This window comes from Crinia signifera, chromosome 6, assembly GCF_055691185.1.
Source record: "Crinia signifera chromosome 6, ASM5569118v1, whole genome shotgun sequence".
NCBI lineage: Eukaryota > Metazoa > Chordata > Amphibia > Anura > Myobatrachidae > Crinia > Crinia signifera.
Window position 1 is genome coordinate 42,596,367 of NC_139222.1, and position 18,085 is coordinate 42,614,451.

The 18,085-nt window shown below is 51.3% G+C and overlaps 1 long non-coding RNA gene across 4 annotated transcripts in view; it reads left to right on the forward strand.

The window, feature by feature from the left end:
• Positions 1-4,325: 4,325 nt before the first annotated feature.
• The window catches only part of LOC146007592 (uncharacterized), a 63,495-nt gene continuing 49,735 nt past the window's right edge, over positions 4,326-18,085 (forward strand). For 3 of the 4 annotated variants that reach the window (XR_014444360.1, XR_014444362.1, XR_014444363.1), the window contains exon 1: positions 4,326-4,995. This is a non-coding gene — a long non-coding RNA (uncharacterized LOC146007592). Of the gene's footprint in view, positions 4,996-5,296; positions 6,479-18,085 lie in introns of those variants that run through there. The other variant, XR_014444361.1, reaches the window with a different exon arrangement.

The following is an 18,085-nucleotide window of genomic DNA, read 5'->3' on the forward strand; positions in this document are numbered from 1 at the left end:
GTCGGCGGCACCGCACCACCAGAGAGGACCTTGGGACACTAGGTGAGCAAACATCTGGACCCATATGCAGATTCCTCCAGCGGCATAACATCAGGAGACCGTGTGAATAGAGAGGACCTGTATTACTTTTCACGGACAGTGACCATATATTCAGTCCTTGGTAATGTGCACTTACCTGCTATTTCATTTATAAATCCCTAAAACCCCTACTCCACTTCTCTTCAGGAGTTAGCATTCCAATCAGTTTTAATCTGCGATATTTATTGCATGTATAAATGTATTAATGTGTTTTTTATATAAATACTATCTTATTTCATTGTATTTGGGTTATTCATTGTAGCAAAAGGCGCTGCTCTCTTTACATTTTCTTTCCCCTGCCCCAGTGGAGCTTACAATCTATATCCCCTACCACATGTACACGCACACAGACATTCTGGGGTTCATTTGTTGGGAGCCAATTAACCTACAAGTATTTTTTTGGATTGTGGGAGGAAACCTGAGTACCCAGAGGAAACCCACGCAAGTACGGGGAGAATATACAAACTTTACGCAGTTAGAGCCATGGTGGGAAATGAACCCATGACTAGTTACCCATACTCACATTACACAGTGCATAGTGTCCCACAGTCACATTACACAGTGCGTAGTGACCCATAGTCAAATTACACAGCACGAAGTGACCCATAGTCAAATTACACAGCGCAGTGTCCCACAGTCACATGACACAGCCCGTAGTTACCCATACTCACATTACACAGCACATAGTGTCCCACAGTCAGAGTACACAGCGCGTAGTGACCCATAGTCAAATTACACAGCGCAGTGTCCCACAGTCACATGACACAGCCAGTAGTTACCCATACTCACATTGCACACTGCATAGTGTGCCACAGTAACATTACACAGCGCGCAGTGAGCCATAGTCAAATTACACAGCATGTAGTGACCCATAGTCAAATTACACAGCGCAGTGTCCCACAGTCACATGACACAGCCCGTAGTTACCCATACTCACATTACACAGCACATAGTGTCCCACAGTCAGAGTACACAGCGCGTAGTGACCCATAGTCAAATTACACAGCGCAGTGTCCCACAGTCACATGACACAGCCAGTAGTTACCCATACTCACATTGCACACTGCATAGTGTGCCACAGTAACATTACACAGCGCGCAGTGAGCCATAGTCAAATTACACAGCATGTAGTGACCCATAGTCAAATTACACAGCGCAGTGTCCCACAGTCACATGACACAGCCCGTAGTTACCCATACTCACATTACACAGCACATAGTGTCCCACAGTCAGAGTACACAGCGCGTAGTGAACCATAGTCAATTTATACAGCATGTAGTGACCCACAGTCACATGACACAGCGCATAGTGTCCCACGGTCACATGACACAGCCCGTAGTTACCCATACTCACATTACACAGCGCATAGTGTCCCACAGTCACATTACACAGCGTGTAGTGACCCATAGTCAAATTACACAGCATGTAGTGACCCATAGTGAAATTACACAGCGCAGTGTCCCACAGTCAGATTACACAGCGCGTAGTGACCCATAGTCAAATTACACAGCACATAGTGTCCCACAGTCAGATTACACAGCGCGTAGTGACCCATAGTCAAATTACACAGCAGGTAGTGGCCCATAGTCAAATTACAAAGCGCAGTGTCCCACAGTCACATGACAGAGCGCATAGTGTCCCACAGTCACATGACACAGCGCAGTGTCCCACAGTCACATGACACAGCCAGTAGTTACACATACTCACATTACACAGCACATAGTGCCCCACAGTCAGATTACACAGCGCATAGTGACCCATAGTCAAATTATACAGCATGTAGTGACCCATAGTCAAATTACACAGCGCAGTGTCCCACAGTCACATGACACAGCCCATAGTTACCCATACTCACATTACACAGCATGTAGTGCCCCATGTTTACATTACACAACGCATACTGACCCATATTAATATTACACAGCATGTAGTGCCCCATGTTTACATTACACAACGCTTAGTGACCCATATTTATTTTAAACACACACAGTCAAACAGTAAACATTACTGACACCCCCAGCAAAGCATTAAAGACAACCCCCCCTCAGCAAACATCATTTACTGACAACCCCCGCCCTCCCATGATACATTACTGACACCCCCAGCAAAACATGAATGACATACACCCAGCAAACATCATTTACTGAAACCCCCCTCCCATCAAATATGACCCCCCCAGTAAACATTGCTGTCACCCCAAGCAAAACATTAATGACACCCCCACCCCCTCCCAGCAAACATTATTGGCACCCCATACCTCCCAACTGTCCCGATTCCCGCGGGAACGTCCCGATATTCGGGGACGTTCCCGCGTCCCGCCCGGGGCCGCCATTGTCCCGCGGTGGGGGGGACAGTTGGGAGCCCCCCCAGCTTCCCGAGAATAGACGCTGTGCGCATGCGCACAGCGTCTATTCAGCGCCGACGAGCGGCGAAAACGGGGGCGTGGCCGAATTTCGCGTCACCCCGCGAGGCCACGCCCCCTTTCCGCGAGACCGCGCCCCCTTTTCGGGAGCGCGCGCGGCTTCGCCGCGCGGACGTCCCGACCTCCCAACTTCGAAAGTTGGGAGGTATGGCACCCTCCTCCATCTTCACCAGGACTTGCCTGAGCCCCTGTTGTCCGCGTCTGTGCTCCGTGTAGTGTGGCTGCTGCTCTGAGTCTGCTGGGCTCCTCCATTGCACACCATGTGACTTCCTGTTCAGGAAGCCAGAGAGGTCAGGTGTCACTGTCATTGTGTTTACACTGAAGGGAGCATAGGCGTGCGCACAGGGGGTAGGGATGGACATCGGAAGCCAACCATCAAATGATGGCAGTGCTTCCACCATTGAAACTTTCGATGCGATGGTAACTAACCATCGAATCAAAAGTATTCGATGGTGAAAACTAGTTATATGACTAGTGCATGCGCAAAAGCCAGTATTGCGATTTGTAAGGTAGTAATTGAGTTTGGTGGCAGGGCCCAGGCTCTGAGCAACATATTACTTTATCATTGGACATTGTGTGTATAATATACATATATAATATTCACACAATACCCAATGATGAAGTAGTATAATAATTTTGTACACATTATTAACACTTTAACAGCAAGTAATAAAAATGTAATAAAATTAGATAAATTGTAAACTAACTCGTTTTAGGTTTCACTATTTTTCCAGATAGGAAAATGTCTATTTATTAAGGCAAGTGTAACCACACACACACAAATAAGGGAGATGACGGTATAGTGGTCATCACATCATTTATATGGTGAGATAAATATTGCAATGAGCAGGGCTGGCTCTACCATTAGGCAGCTGCCTAGGGTGCCAGGATCTGTGGGGGCACCACTATAATGCTACACACTAGGCGATTCTAGCTTCCATCGTCAGCTATATGGTCGCTCAGTGACCATATTGCCGGTGATACCTAGCGACCTTCGCCGTGTGTGCGCTCCCACCGCAGCCCAGCGACGGTCGCTGGTCGCAGGAACTTGCTAGAATCACTGGTCCCCAGTAAAATATTGATAACCAGCAATTCGGTCACTGAGCGACCAATCGCTAGCGACAAGGTCACGTAATATAAAAAATAGTTCACTATATATAAAAACAGTTAAGGTGCCCCTACACTGAGGCGATTTGGTCCGATTGTGGCCAATTGCGACCAATCGACCCCTTAAATCGGACCAAATCGCCTCTCCCTGACATGCTGTTGGGTCCCATGCGCATCGGACCCGACCAGGTGCTCAGACCGGCAGGCAGCCACCCGTTCCTCCTGGCAGTGAGGCGGGTGGGAAGCAGGGATGCATGCAATCTATCACAACGGATCGCATGCGTTCCTGCCGCCGGGAAGGTCCCTGCAGCCTGCAGGCTGTCCTGTGTCCGTACACTGCTGCGAGACTTCGCAGCAGTGTATGGGCACCTTTATCTTGGTTCATTCCACTGGTACCCCAGGACTGTGTATATTGTTCCTCACTATCTCACTATATTCACAGAAACAGACAATCTCTGACCAACACTTCACTGATGATCATATAGTGGTTGCTGCCTGGTAATACTAATGCAGTATATTAATGAGTGTTGTATGTGACTGACATTCACAAATATCTGTAGCTAGTTGTATTGTGTACCTATTATTATTATTGTAGCTTGCCTGGGCTGGTATAACATTCAGTGACTTCTCCTCCTCTCTGAATCCTCCAGAGCTCTGTGTCTGGGAAATTTGCTGCTGTTTGAGTGACTGGTGCTGCAGGGTGAGGTTTTTGCTCTGATTGGCTCTCTGAGTCAGGGAGAGCCAATCAGAACTAGCAGTGGGCCCTGTTGCCTAGCAGCTACAGCAACCATAGAGAGGGAGAGGGAGGGAAGCAGAGAGAAAGTCAGACAGCCTCCAACGAACCTAGGAAGTTTCCCTGACACAGACACAGCAGCCAGGGGAGGCATAGCTTTTGGGAATTACAAAAAATAAGCCACCATCGGTACACCATCGAATGATTAGCATTCGATGGTGACAAACATCGGAAGGTCACCATTAAATGGTAAAAACACTAACATCGAAAGAAAAACATCGATGTTTCCGAAACATCGACCATCGATGTCCATCCCTAACAGGGGGTGCCGGGGGTGCACAGGCACCTCCTAATTACGGGCACCCCCCGCACGATTACAGCCAGGCAGAGCCAGCTCTGCTTGCCTGAGTTGAGATCAGGAGCAGCCAGCAGTGCAGAGCGCATAGGTAGTCAGTCACCCTTCCTCCCACGATCCTAGCCGAGGCAGCATTCATCTGGCACTGCAGTCAGTCGGGGCTTCCCTGAGGCTGGGCCCGCCCCCACACTCAGCTCCGTGTTACACAGACCAGCAGCTCTTCCTGCCTCTCCGCCTCCCTCCCTCACCACATGTCTGGTTCCCTCCTGCAAGTCCCTGACATGAGCCCTCAGCCAGGAGGTGAGTGCTGTGTGCACTGAGGAAATGGGGGCTGGTGTATCATGTGTGTGTGCTGCGTGTAATATGGGGCAGCTATGTATAATTGAATATGTTGTGTGCAACGTGCTGCATGTATTAGCTGTGTGTAATGTATTATGGTGTAATATGGGGGAGGGGGTGCTGTGTATATGTAAATACGTGTAATATGGGGGGGAATCTGCATGTAATATACTATAGTGTTTTGTACAATGTGCTGTGTGTACTGTGCAGGGTGTAATATGGGGGAGGGGGTGCTGTATATATGGTAATATGGGGGGGGGAATCTGCATGTAAAATACTATAGTGTTTTGTGCAATGTGCTGTGTGTACTGTACAGGGTGTAATATGGGGGAGGGGGGTGTTGTGTATATGTAAATATGTGTAATATGGGGGAATCTGCATGTAATATACTATAGTGTTTTGTGCAATGTGCTGTGTGTACTGTGCAGGGTGTAATATGGGGGAGGGGGTGCTGTGTATATGGTAATATGGGGGAATCTGCATGTAATATACTATAGTGTTTTGTGCAATGTGCTTTATGTACTGTACAGGGTGTAATATGGGGGAGGGGGTGCTGTGCATATGGTAATATGGGGGAATCTGCATGTAATATACTATAGTGTTTTGTGCAATGTGCTTTGTACAGGGTGAATATGGGGGAGGGGGGTGCTGTGTATATGTAATGGGTGTAATATGGGGGGAAGCTGCATGTGATATATTATGGTGTTTTGTAGAGTGTTATATATTATATGTGTACAGGGTGTAATATGGGAGGGGGGTGCTGTGTATAATGTACTATGATGTGTGGCTGAGTACCCCGGTGGCCTGCAAATTGAAGCACAGCTCCAGAAATACCCTAAGCCGCCTCCTTTCACAATCCGGACTGTGCATGCACAAAAAGAAGGCTGGTAGTACTGTGGGAAGGGACACAGCATGTGGCCCCAGCCCAAGCACCATGTCTGTCAAAATGTAGCTGAGATATCAGTGTGTGTAGCCAGTACTGCACTTTGTACTTTACTTTTTACCTGCCACTGCAGGGCACACCCCTGAGTGACAGTAGACACGCCCATGGGTGGAGATAGACACACCCTTTGGGTAAAATGTGGTACTCCCCCCTCAACGGCACTCCATACGATGCCTTACAGTGTGATCTATAATCTCCCTGAAACTACTTTTCAAAAGTAGGCAAGTATGAGGAAGGGTTCAGAGCAGTGGCGGGCAGGGCAGGGGGCCAGACTGTCAGCTGCCCCGCAGGCTGGTAAATTTGGGGCCGCAACTCCCCCTGCACCCTCTATAGCCTGCCTCCAATGGACGGAGATCTCCTTTCACCCCTGGCTGCCACTTGTTCAGAGAATTAACAAATCTGGCAGAAGGGGGTTGCTGGGCATGCCCTCTCACAGCAGCTCAGTGCAGAGCCAGACAAGCTCTTCCCCTACTAAAGAGCAGCAGAGGCACGAACTCCAATGTAAGATTTTAAAAAGTATTTTTTATATATACTGTATAGGCAGTTTGTCAAATGTCGAGATTTTAAAGGTTTGTAAACAAAACATGTGTGGGTACTTGTGAGTTATCTGGGCTGCCGATTTTTTGATTGTATGCCTTAAGTTAAGGCATACAATCAGATGCGATGCGATGCGATATCGCATCGCATGCGACCATCGGATGCGATGACCCGATTTTTCCATAGGAATCAATGTTAAAATGGACTGAGTCCATTTTAACATGGAATTCAATGGGAAAAAGGGGTCCTTTTCATACCCCTACTATCCAAGTGGGCATGGAGTTGGATATAAACCTGTGGCGAGCGTAGCGAGCCACCGAGCCTGAAGCGTGGCGAGCGGACGGTATTCCGTGTCCCCTCGCGGGGCTCGCTACGCTCGCCACGCTTCGGGCTCGGTGGCTCGCTACGCTCGCCACAGGTTTATATCCAACTCCATGCCCACTTGGATAGTAGGGGTATGAAAAGGACCCCTTTTTCCCATTGAATTCCATGTTAAAATGGACTCAGTCCATTTTAACATTGATTCCTATGGAAAAATCGGGTCATCGCATCGCATCGCATCCGATGGTCGCATGCGATGCGATGCGATGTGCCCGATCCGACCCGATTTAAAAATCGGACGCCCGGATAACTCATAAGTACCCATGTGTGTTTATATGGGATATATATGACAAACGTGTGGCACCCAGCATACTGTCACAAATGAATCAAATCACAACATGCTGCTTATAGATATGCATGTCTACACGCAGCAAGTTGTGCTTTGATTCATTAGTGACAGTCCGCTGAGTACCATAAGTTTGTGTTTCTGTATACAATATATGGTGTACGCTGCAGCAATTACAGTGAAGAGAGTGTGTTGACTTATCAATGTGTGTGTGTGTGATCTATAGATAGATATCACACACACACACACATACATATTGTACCTGTATGTTTATATGTAAGGGCTGAGACACCCACTTGCATTGACTACAGGAGCTGAAGTACTAATTGGTGCATCTATAGACACAATTTCAACTGACCAATTGAAACTTGCACCAGCCCCAGAATCTGTCTAAATATGGCCTCCTGTGTGAGCCCCATGGTGCATGGCATTTTGTGTGATGGGCATTACTATGTGTGGCGTTATGTGTAATGGACATTACAGTGTAAATTTTTGCAGTGCGCCTTCGCCGCGCACTGTCTCTGTTTCCGGTATGTGTGTGGGGGTAATGATTTCAGTGTGAAGTGCTTATACATAAATAAGTCCCCTTCTATTCTAGGAGTCACTGTATCTGTTACTGTTATTCGGCCTCACTGACATCGGCCTCCCGGGAAACTTCCCGGTAAATATAATGGCCAATCCGCCCCTGAGTGTCAGTGCGGATCTGACAGCAGGAGGGATCCGCTGCTGCGTCTGATGCTGTGGTCTCCTCTCCTGCCTGCCCTGCACTCGTAGCCTGGAGATCACCGCTTGCTGCCTCTGATGCTGTGGTCTCCTCTCCTGCCTGCCCTGCACTCGTGGGCGGGAGATCGCCGCTTGCTGCCTCTGATGCTGTGGTCTCCTCTCCTGCCTGCCCTGCACTCGTAGCCTGGAGATCACCGCTTGCTGCCTCTGATGCTGTGGTCTCCTCTCCTGCCTGCCCTGCACTCGTGGGCGAGAGATCGCCGCTTGCTGCCTCTGATGCTGTGGTCTCCTCTCCTGCCTGCCCTGCACTCGTGGGCGAGAGATCGCCGCTTGCTGCCTCTGATGCTGTGGTCTCCTCTCCTGCCTGCCCTGCACTCGTGGGCGGGAGATCGCCGCTTGCTGCCTCTGATGCTGTGGTCTCCTCTCCTGCCTGCCCTGCACTCGTGGGCGAGAGATCGCCGCTTGCTGCCTCTGATGCTGTGGTCTCCTCTCCTGCCTGCCCTGCACTCGTGGGCGGGAGATCGCCGCTTGATGCCTCTGATGCTGTGGTCTCCTCTCCTGCCTGCCCTGCACTCGTAGCCTGGAGATCACGCTTGCTGCCTCTGATGTTGTGGTCTCCTCTCCTGCCTGCCCTGCACTCGTGGGCGGGAGATCGCCGCTTGCTGCCTCTGATGCTGTGGTCTCCTCTCCTGCCTGCCCTGCACTCGTGGGCGGGAGATCGCCGCTTGCTGCCTCTGATGCTGTGGTCTCCTTTGATAAAGCCGTTGAGACGGCGAAACGCGTCAGGTGTTCTTCAAACCTCCCCCCCACTTTTTATTGGACTGTTCCGGACCAGCCGTGGACCTCATTTGGGAAATACCTAACCGTGGACATCCAACTGGATCTTGAAAGACCCCAATACCATCTCTGGGAGTTTCCATCTTGGGTGTCTCCCCTACTCTGGACGGTGACTCGGCCCTCATCACCATTCGGGCCTTGAGTCCCAGGGAGAGATTCATCACACCCCTCCAGCATGTCTACTGGTGGACGGTAACCCCATTTTACTCATTGCAACTTTGCATCATATGACTTTTTAATTCCAGGCGAAATAGGAACGGACAGTCCCTCAGTGTGATTTACCCCCCCAGGATTATTCCCTGTGTTTTATCAGCCCAATTTGGTCTTATCATAATAAATTGTATTTCCTTTTAACTGTACAATCAGTCCATTCTGCATCATTTTTATGCTATTATAATTTATTATTAATATTTTCATTTTAAACAGCGCGGCTACCCCCCCCTCTTTTTCTCCTCTCCTTCCTGCCCTGCACTCGTGGGCGGGAGATCGCCGCTTGCTGCCTCTGATGCTGTGGTCTCCTCTCCTGCCTGCCCTGCACTCGTAGCCTGGAGGTCACCGCTTGCTGCCTCTGATGCTGTGGTCTCCTCTCCTGCCTGCCCTGCACTCGTGGGCGAGAGATCGCCGCTTGCTGCCTCTGATGCTGTGGTCTCCTCTCCTGCCTGCCCTGCACTCGTGGGCGAGAGATCGCCGCTTGCTGCCTCTGATGCTGTGGTCTCCTCTCCTGCCTGCCCTGCACTCGTGGGTGGGAGATCGCCGCTTGCTGCCTCTGATGCTGTGGTCTCCTCTCCTGCCTGCCCTGCACTCGTGGGCGGGAGATCGCAGATTGCTGCCTCTGATGCTGTGGTCTCCTCTCCTGCCTGCCCTGCACTCGTAGCCTGGAGATCACCGTTTGCTGCCTCTGATGCTGTGGTCTCCTCTCCTGCCTGCCCTGCACTCGTAGCCTGGAGATCACCACTTGCTGCCTCTGATGCTGTGGTCTCCTCTCCTGCCTGCCCTGCACTCGGGGGCGGGAGATCGCCGATTGCTGCCTCTGATGCTGTGGTCTCCTCTCCTGCCTGCCCTGCACTCGTAGCCTGGAGATCACCGTTTGCTGCCTCTGATGCTGTGGTCTCCTCTCCTGCCTGCCCTGCACTCGTAGCCTGGAGATCACCGCTTGCTGCCTCTGATGCTGTGGTCTCCTCTCCTGCCTGCCCTGCACTCGTGGGCGGGAGATCACCGCTTGCTGCCTCTGTTGTGCAGCTATGCTGCCTGCGGTGCGTAGGACTCGCAGACATGGCTGGGGATTCCAGGGGATTAAGTGGGCAGCGGGACACATACTGGCTTTACGGGAGGCGCAGAATGCGGGAGCATTGGCAAGTATGGGTCAGTGGCTGGGGTGTCTTGCTTGTGCCTGCAGCTGCTCTCTGTGCCCCCCCCTGATGGCTAACGCCCGGCGGCAAATGTCTCCATTGCCTCCGGGAGTTACGCCACTGCCGCCAACTCACCTGGCAGCTGCTACGTTCAGTTCACAAATATTTCTACCCATGCATGTTGCCCCTTCTTTATATATAAACACCTCTTTCTACACTTTTATGAAAACTCTTCACTACTGTATAACCGCAGCTCACCGTTACCAATTCTAAACAGTCTCTTGTTACAGTACATCTTCAGTTGTGACACCTGTCAGTATCACACTGACCCCAGGGGTTAATAAACTGCTTTCTGTTCTACCCTGATACTAGTAAATCCCCTAAACTCCAATACTGCTCTAAAACAAACAGTCATATTTATTGTGGGTTTTATTACTGTTTTAATTCAGCTCATCCTGGAAAAGGATTTGTGGCATTTAAAAAACCTCTGCGAGTATTTATAAGTGTCTTGAGAATAAAACATTAATCTGGTCATGTAATTATAATTATGGTCAAAATAATAGGCAAAATCAGTGCTGGTGGCTGCCAATCGTAAAATATGTGATAACAGAAGTGAATCACTTGCCTCACCACATAATTACTTTTAAGTACGATATAAACAATCAACTAAATATATATTTTTTTGGCATTTTTCAATAAAGAAACTTTTAGCCTAGCGCTGCTGTGAAAAAAATTCTGATACTCTCTCTAGGTCTGTGGGTCCCAACCTCGGTCCTCAGGACCCCCCAACAGTCTGCGTTTTCCAGGTCACCCGGCAGGTGCACTCATTATTCACTGACACATTTTAAAAGATCACAGGTGGAGCAAAGTATTTCACCTGTGATCCTGCATGGAGGCCTGGAAAATGTACACTGTTGGGGGGTCCTGAGGACCGAGGTTGAGAACCACTGCTCTTGGGTGTTGGGATTTAAAAAAAAGTTTGGGAACCACTGTCCTACACCATACTAGAAAGATGTACCGAAAAAGTTACTTGCAGCCAATCAAGCAGGTCTGAATCACCCTCTACATTTAGGTCGCATCCAGGTTTTTGATCCCTGCTTCATCCCCCCTGCCGCTTGGAGATTATGTCATCTCCGATCGCCGCCGCCAGGACCCGGAATGCTGCGCTGGGGGCAAGCCCAGCACTAAGGTAATCTGCTGGGCTGCCCCCAGCCCCCGTCCACCCCTTGTCCGGGAGGTGAATGGATGCCGCTCACAGGCATCCATTCACCTCCTCTGCTACTGCTGTCTGCAGGGTGTAGCAGACAGCAGCGCAGGCTGTCTGTGCCCCCCCCCCCTGCGGACACTGCACCGCGCCCCCCCTCGGGGTGGCCCTTTCGGACCGCACCCGACTCGGCTGAGATGATGCGTAGGGGTTACAATGCCTTTTGTTATATTTATTGTGGCACAAACACTCTGGGAAACTGTATATAGTAAAGTAGTGTATGGCGGCGGATGCTGGGAGTAGTAGTATAAGAACTGATAGTGTTAGCAATATGGTCGTATCGTTCATTAGACCCCAGCTACTGTATGTGACTGCCAAAACTGGCTTACGCTCTAGAGCAGGCATGTACAACCTGCGGCCTTCTAGCTCCTGTGAAACTACACATCCCAGCATGCCTTGCCATAGTTTTAGCACTCGCTAATAGCAAAACTATGGCAAGGCATGATGGGACTTGTAGTTTCGCAACAGCCGGAGGGCCGCAGGTTGGACATGACCAGGGCCGGACTGGCCATCTGGCACTTCTGGCAAATGCCTTGTGGGCCGATTTCTTGTAAAGACTGCAGCGGTGCAGTAGCACCGCTGATGCCTTCATTGTGCACTGCACCGCCGCGTCCCCCACCCCCGGCGTCATTAGCATATTCACGTCATGTGACGCTGCAGCGTCATGACGTCAGCTGCCGACGCACCGGCGGCAGATACAAGCAGGAAGCCGCCTGCATACAGCATGTGTTCCCGGCACCCTCTCCAGGCAGTCTCCCTCAGCAGGCAGTCACTTGGTGCAGGGGGAGCACTACTGCAGTACCCCCCCCAGTGGTGATCAGCTCCCAGGTCAGTGTAACTATTCCCTTTCCTTGGCACTGTGGGGCATATGTATCTGGCACTGTGGGACATATGTATCTGGCACTGTGGGGCATACTGTATGTATCTGGCACTGTGGGGCATATTTACCTGGCAATGTGGGGCATATTTACCTGGCACTGTGGGGCATATTTACCTGGCACTGTGGGGCATATGTATCTGGCACTGTGGGGCATATGTATCTGGCACTGTGGGGCATATGTATCTGGCACTGTGGGGCATATGTATCTGGCACTGTGGGGCATATTTACCTGGCACTGTGGGGCATATGTACCTGGCACTGTGGGGCATATGTATCTGGCACTGTGGGGCATATGTACCTGGCACTGTGGGGCATATGTACCTGGCACTGTGGGGCATATGTATCTGGCACTGTGGGGCATATGTATCTGGCACTGTGGGGCATATTTACCTGGCACTGTGGGGCATACTGTGTGTATCTGGCACTGTGGGGCATATTTACCTGGCAATGTGGGGCATATTTACCTGGCACTGTGGGGCATATTTACCTGGCACTGTGGGGCAAATGTATCTGGCACTGTGGGGCATATGTATCTGGCACTGTGGGGCATATGTATCTGGCACTGTGGGGCATATGTATCTGGCACTGTGGGGCATATGTATCTGGCACTGTGGGGCATATGTATCTGGCACTGTGGGGCATATGTATCTGGCACTGTGGGGCATACTGTATGTATCTGGCACTGTGGGGCATATTTACCTGGCACTGTGGGGCATATTTACCTGGCACTGTGGGGCATATTTACCTGGCACTGTGGGGCATATGTATCTGGCACTGTGGGTCATATGTATCTGGCACTGTGGGGCATATGTATCTGGCACTGTGGGGCATATTTACCTGGCACTGTGGGGCATATGTACCTGGCACTGTGGGGCATATGTATCTGGCACTGTGGGGCATATGTATCTGGCACTGTGGGGCATATTTACCTGGCACTGTGGGGCATATTTACCTGGCACTGTGGGGCATACTGTGTGTATCTGGCACTGTGGGGCATATTTACCTGGCAATGTGGGGCATATTTACCTGGCACTGTGGGGCATATTTACCTGGCACTGTGGGGCAAATGTATCTGGCACTGTGGGGCATATGTATCTGGCACTGTGGGGCATATGTATCTGGCACTGTGGGGCATATGTATCTGGCACTGTGGGGCATATGTATCTGGCACTGTGGGGCATATGTATCTGGCACTGTGGGACATATGTACCTGGCACTGTGGGGCATGTGTATCTGGCACTGTTGGGCATGTGTATCTGGCACTGTTGGGCATGTGTATCTGGCACTGTGGGGCATGTGTATCTGGCAATGTATGATGGGCATTACGGTGTGTTCAATAATGTGTAATGCCTCCTTTTTGTGATGCCACTCCCCCTTTTCATGAGGCCACGCCCCCTTTCTGCGGCGCGGCTAAGCCGCGCAAGGTCCCGCCCACGTCTGGTGGGCCTGTGTGCTCAAAATGCCAGGGCCTATTTTTGGTCCCAGTCCGGCCCTGGACATGACTGCCCTAGAACAGTGGTTCCCAACCCTGGTCCTCAAGTACCCCCAACAGTGCACATTTTCCAGGTCTCCACACAGAATCACAAGTGATATAATTAGCTCCACCTGTGGATCTTTTAAAATGTGTCTGAATAATGAGTGCACCTGCTGGGTGACCTGGAAAACGTGCACTGTTGGGGGTACTTGAGGACCACGGTTGGGAACCACTGCCCTAGAATGTCATGTGCATGATCTAGGGATCCATCGTCTTGGACAGAGATAAAAGAAGAAGATTAAGAAGCATTTAGAGCAGTTTCTGTTGTTTTACAGCTGCGCTAGCATAATGCCGGGAGATGATTGGTTGGTTCTGTGTCAATATCCTCTCTGGGAGAAGCAACCGCAGGCCGCTTTCAGGGGGTGTGGCGGAACAGACTCAACATTAGACCCCGCCCCCAGCCAACTTATACTGTAATTTGGCTTCTAATTGTGGTTTTACCTAACATTTACTGACTACCGGTACTCCGACAAGGGAGCGAGCGCAAAGAAGCCCCGTGCAGGTTCGGTGGCTCATCGGGCATTTAGCAGTCGGGATTCCAATGTCGGTATAGTGACTGTCGGGGGGCATCCGGCTCTTGTTATCATCTTTGTGCTTAATTCAATCTTATCCTCATGTATGTAACCCGAGAATGGGAGGTTTATCAGCTGCATCATTATTTCTCTTTCCTCCACTAGGTGACACTGGAGAGTTACAGTGGGGAATAGAAGGGCGACCACAGGGAGCTTGGGCACTTTAGAATAAATTAACAGTGACTAACTCCTCCCCTTCTACTTCCTCTCCTAGGCAGTCTTAGCATGTGCCCTGCGGGAGCTGGGCGCATTGTTAGCTCACTCTTGGGCTTTTCTAATTTTTTCGGATTTTTAAGATCTACACAGGCAGATAGTCCCTGTCCCTATCTGCCTGCGACGAGGGCGCTGTTGAGGGACCGGTTGCAGCTGCTTGCAGCTTGCCTCCGGAACCTGGCTGACAGAACCACCGTTTCGGGGTCCCCGTCGCCACTGCATGCAGCGCGCCTCGCGGACCGCAAGCCTCGGCGCGTACAGCAGCTACAAGACAGGGGTAAGTATGCCCCCGGGTCCCTGTTAGCAGGGAACCAGGTGGGATTGCTCTAAAAGCGCGTCTCAGTACTTTGAGAGTACAGCGCGGCTCAGTTCTGTGAGAGTACAGCGCGGTCAGACAGGCAGGTAGCACCCTGCCCTACCTGCCTGCAAGGGGACCACTGTCCCAGAGAATCCGGTCGCCGCTGCATGCAGCGTGCCTCGCGGACTTCCTTCAGCCACAAGCATGTCAGGGATACGTATACCCTGGCTCCCCACTAGCGGGGTAGCCAGGTAGATGCATTGGCGGTTTATCCAGCTGCAACTATAGCATAATAATACAGTATGCTATAGTTGCAGCTGGATACCAGCATTAAGATCTCCAAGGGATCCATTTGCACACTTCCCGGGCCCATCCTGGCCTTGCACCAGACGACTTGCTCTGAGTTTGGTCGCAGGAGAATCGGGCGGCGGTCTGCGATTCGGGCCTTCCCCACTTCTCCTTGTTTGTTGATGAACTTCTGCTGACCCGTGATCAGTCGCACTGTTTGCTGCAACGCCTTCCTCTCTTGGGGGGGGCTGTTCTCTTTTCCCACCGTAATGCTTCTACTACTTCATCCGGGCAATTTCTAAGCAGGTTCATGCCCAGTATTACCGGCGGTAGGTATTCATTGGAGTTAGTGGTGACTAGGAACCCCTGTTGGTCCAGGGTGGCTTTTCCCACTTGTACATCAGTTTCCCAATATCCTTGGAAGGTGATGGGCTGGCCGTTGCTGGCTAGTAGGTGTAACCAGGTTGCGGGGGGAGACACGATGTCTTTCTGTGCCCAGTGCTGTAGGAAGTCTGCGATCCTGATGGTGGACACCTGTGACCCTGTGTCCAACAGGGCTGTCAGCTGTACCCCGTTCACCCTGATGCTCAGGTGGGGGCATTCCCCGACGTACCGGGGCCACCATTCTGCTGGTGGTGCCGGACCGGTTAGTGAATCTCTTCCCGAGGGTCGGTCCCTTGCCTCGGGGTCCCCTCGTTTAAAGTCGTTTCTGGGCAACTTCTCTCGATGTGTCCGCTCAGCCGGCACCTTCGGCAGATTGGTCGCCCCTGCTGGTCGAATTGATCAGATGGTCTTCGGCCGGACTCGCGGGTGACTTCCCATCTTGGGCGATTCCTCGGGCCACGGTCCTGCCGCCACTCCCCTTGTCGACTTCTGCCTTGGTTTCTGTCTAAGTCTTCTAGTTTCTGCGACATGCGCGTCATATTATTCGTTAGTTCGGACATCTGGCGAGTCAGCACATCGAGCGGGCTTGGTTCCGCGGGGGCTTGTGCCTGTTGGGTAACGGCCCTGTTCGGGTATAGAGTGTCCGTGATTTGCCCTTTTGGGGCCTGGTAGCAGCCTTCTCCTTCCGTCGAGTCCTCATCTTCATCCCGGCCACTCTGGTTCATGCCCAGGATCTGCAGGGCGGTCTCTTTAAATTTGGCGAAGGAGCTGTCAGGTTGTTGCCGCCTCCACATGCGTAATTGTGACTTGACTGCCTCTTCTCTCGCTCCTTCGATGAAGAGGTTGGTCAATGTTTCATCTACCAGTTCCTTCGGTGTCTTTTCCCTCAGCTGTATGGCCTTCATGGCTTCCTGCAAGCTTAGCGCGTATTCCCGCAGAGGCTCGTTCGGTCGCTGCTTTCTTGAATACAGGCGGCTCTTCAAATCGGCTATCGTCTTCGATTCAAAGATCTCCCGCAGTTTTTCAAAGATTTGTTCTGCCGTTTCTTTTTCGTTGGCCTCCCACGTCCTTACTTCCCGTAGCGCTGGGCCTCTCAGTTGCCCCACCAATATTTCTACCGCTTGTTTGTTGCCGAGCCGGTACAGCTGCGTCATGGAAAGTATCCGGTTTTTGAATTCCTTCAGCGTGTGCGTCCCTGGGGTGTTGTTTCCCGAGTACGTCGGTACCCAGGGTGCGCCAAAGTAGTATGGCATGGTGATTGGTGCCGCTGGATTTCCTTCCCCAGGTGATGCAGGAAGTCGTCTCCTCCTTCTGGTTGATGTGGGCGCCTCCGATTGGTCCGAGTCCGACATCATTGAATCCTGTTCGCGGACGCCAAGTGTGATATAACCTAATCACGTGTAGATGTGTGTGGCCGGTACCTGAAACTCCGGACGCTTCTTCTGGCGCTGTTCCTCTGTGTCTGGTCTGCTTCACTCGCCTGCAGTTCAGAGGGTGGAGGGACAAGACTCCCCGGGGAAACAATACCTCACAACAACCCCACAAATCGGTCAGCACGCGTTACGGCGGTGATCAGAACGGTTTATTTAGACTGCTACAGAGTGCAAGATCACTGTTAGAACAGGAAGGAGTTGTTCATATAATAACAATACAACCTACCATCAATAACAGGCACACAACCTATACACTGAAATTAGTAAATATTACAGAAGTAATATAAAATGTTCTACAATAGAAATATTGTGCGCAATGGGGCCAGTTGTAATACCCGTAGGCCACAACTCGCACAATATTCGGCTTCAACAATACCGCCGGCAATCTGTGCGCAGCAGAGTGCAAGGGTTACACAGCAAGAGGACTTACAACTGAACCTCTATAACACTGTAATACTATACGGTTAATGTAAACAATAACAACGGTCCATAGATCAAAAGAACACTGAGTCCCTGAGTTTTGGCACTAAGCCAACGAGTATAACTGTCACGCTGGTAGTCACTGGCTCAACGCGGCAGTGAACTGATGAATACCACCCAATCACTGGGGGGTTAGGCAACAAGGCAAAGGCAGGCTGTTCTTAATTTGTCCCCAATGGGGAGGAAGCAGGGGGTGCAATGAAAGGCAGGGTCTTCCTCCTGGGCTAGAGTCCTGGTCTCTCTAAGGGCCCCCTTCCCGTTTTGTACTGGCCTCAGTCGGATACTTTTAGGGCGACAGTTAGTACTGAGAGGCCAATTGGCTGAGAGTGGGAAGCACACTGTTCTGAGGAGGGCTTGGCAACGCTGAGGGTAGCGCCGCTGTGGCTGGCAGGCTGGCTGGGTGTCTAGAGTCAACGAGGGCAGCCACGCTGGGGCTGGCAGGCAGGGTGCACACTTGGTAATAGTGAGGACACTGCACTGGGGCTGGCAGGCGGGGTGCACACTTGACAATAGTGAGGACACTGCACTGGGGCTGGCAGGCGGGGTGCACACCTGGTAGTAGTGGGTACCTGGTGACCGGATCCAGTTGCAGGCTCCTGCCCGTCACGAACAGGGACTCAGCTCTCCGCAGGGCTCCTTCTTCTTCACC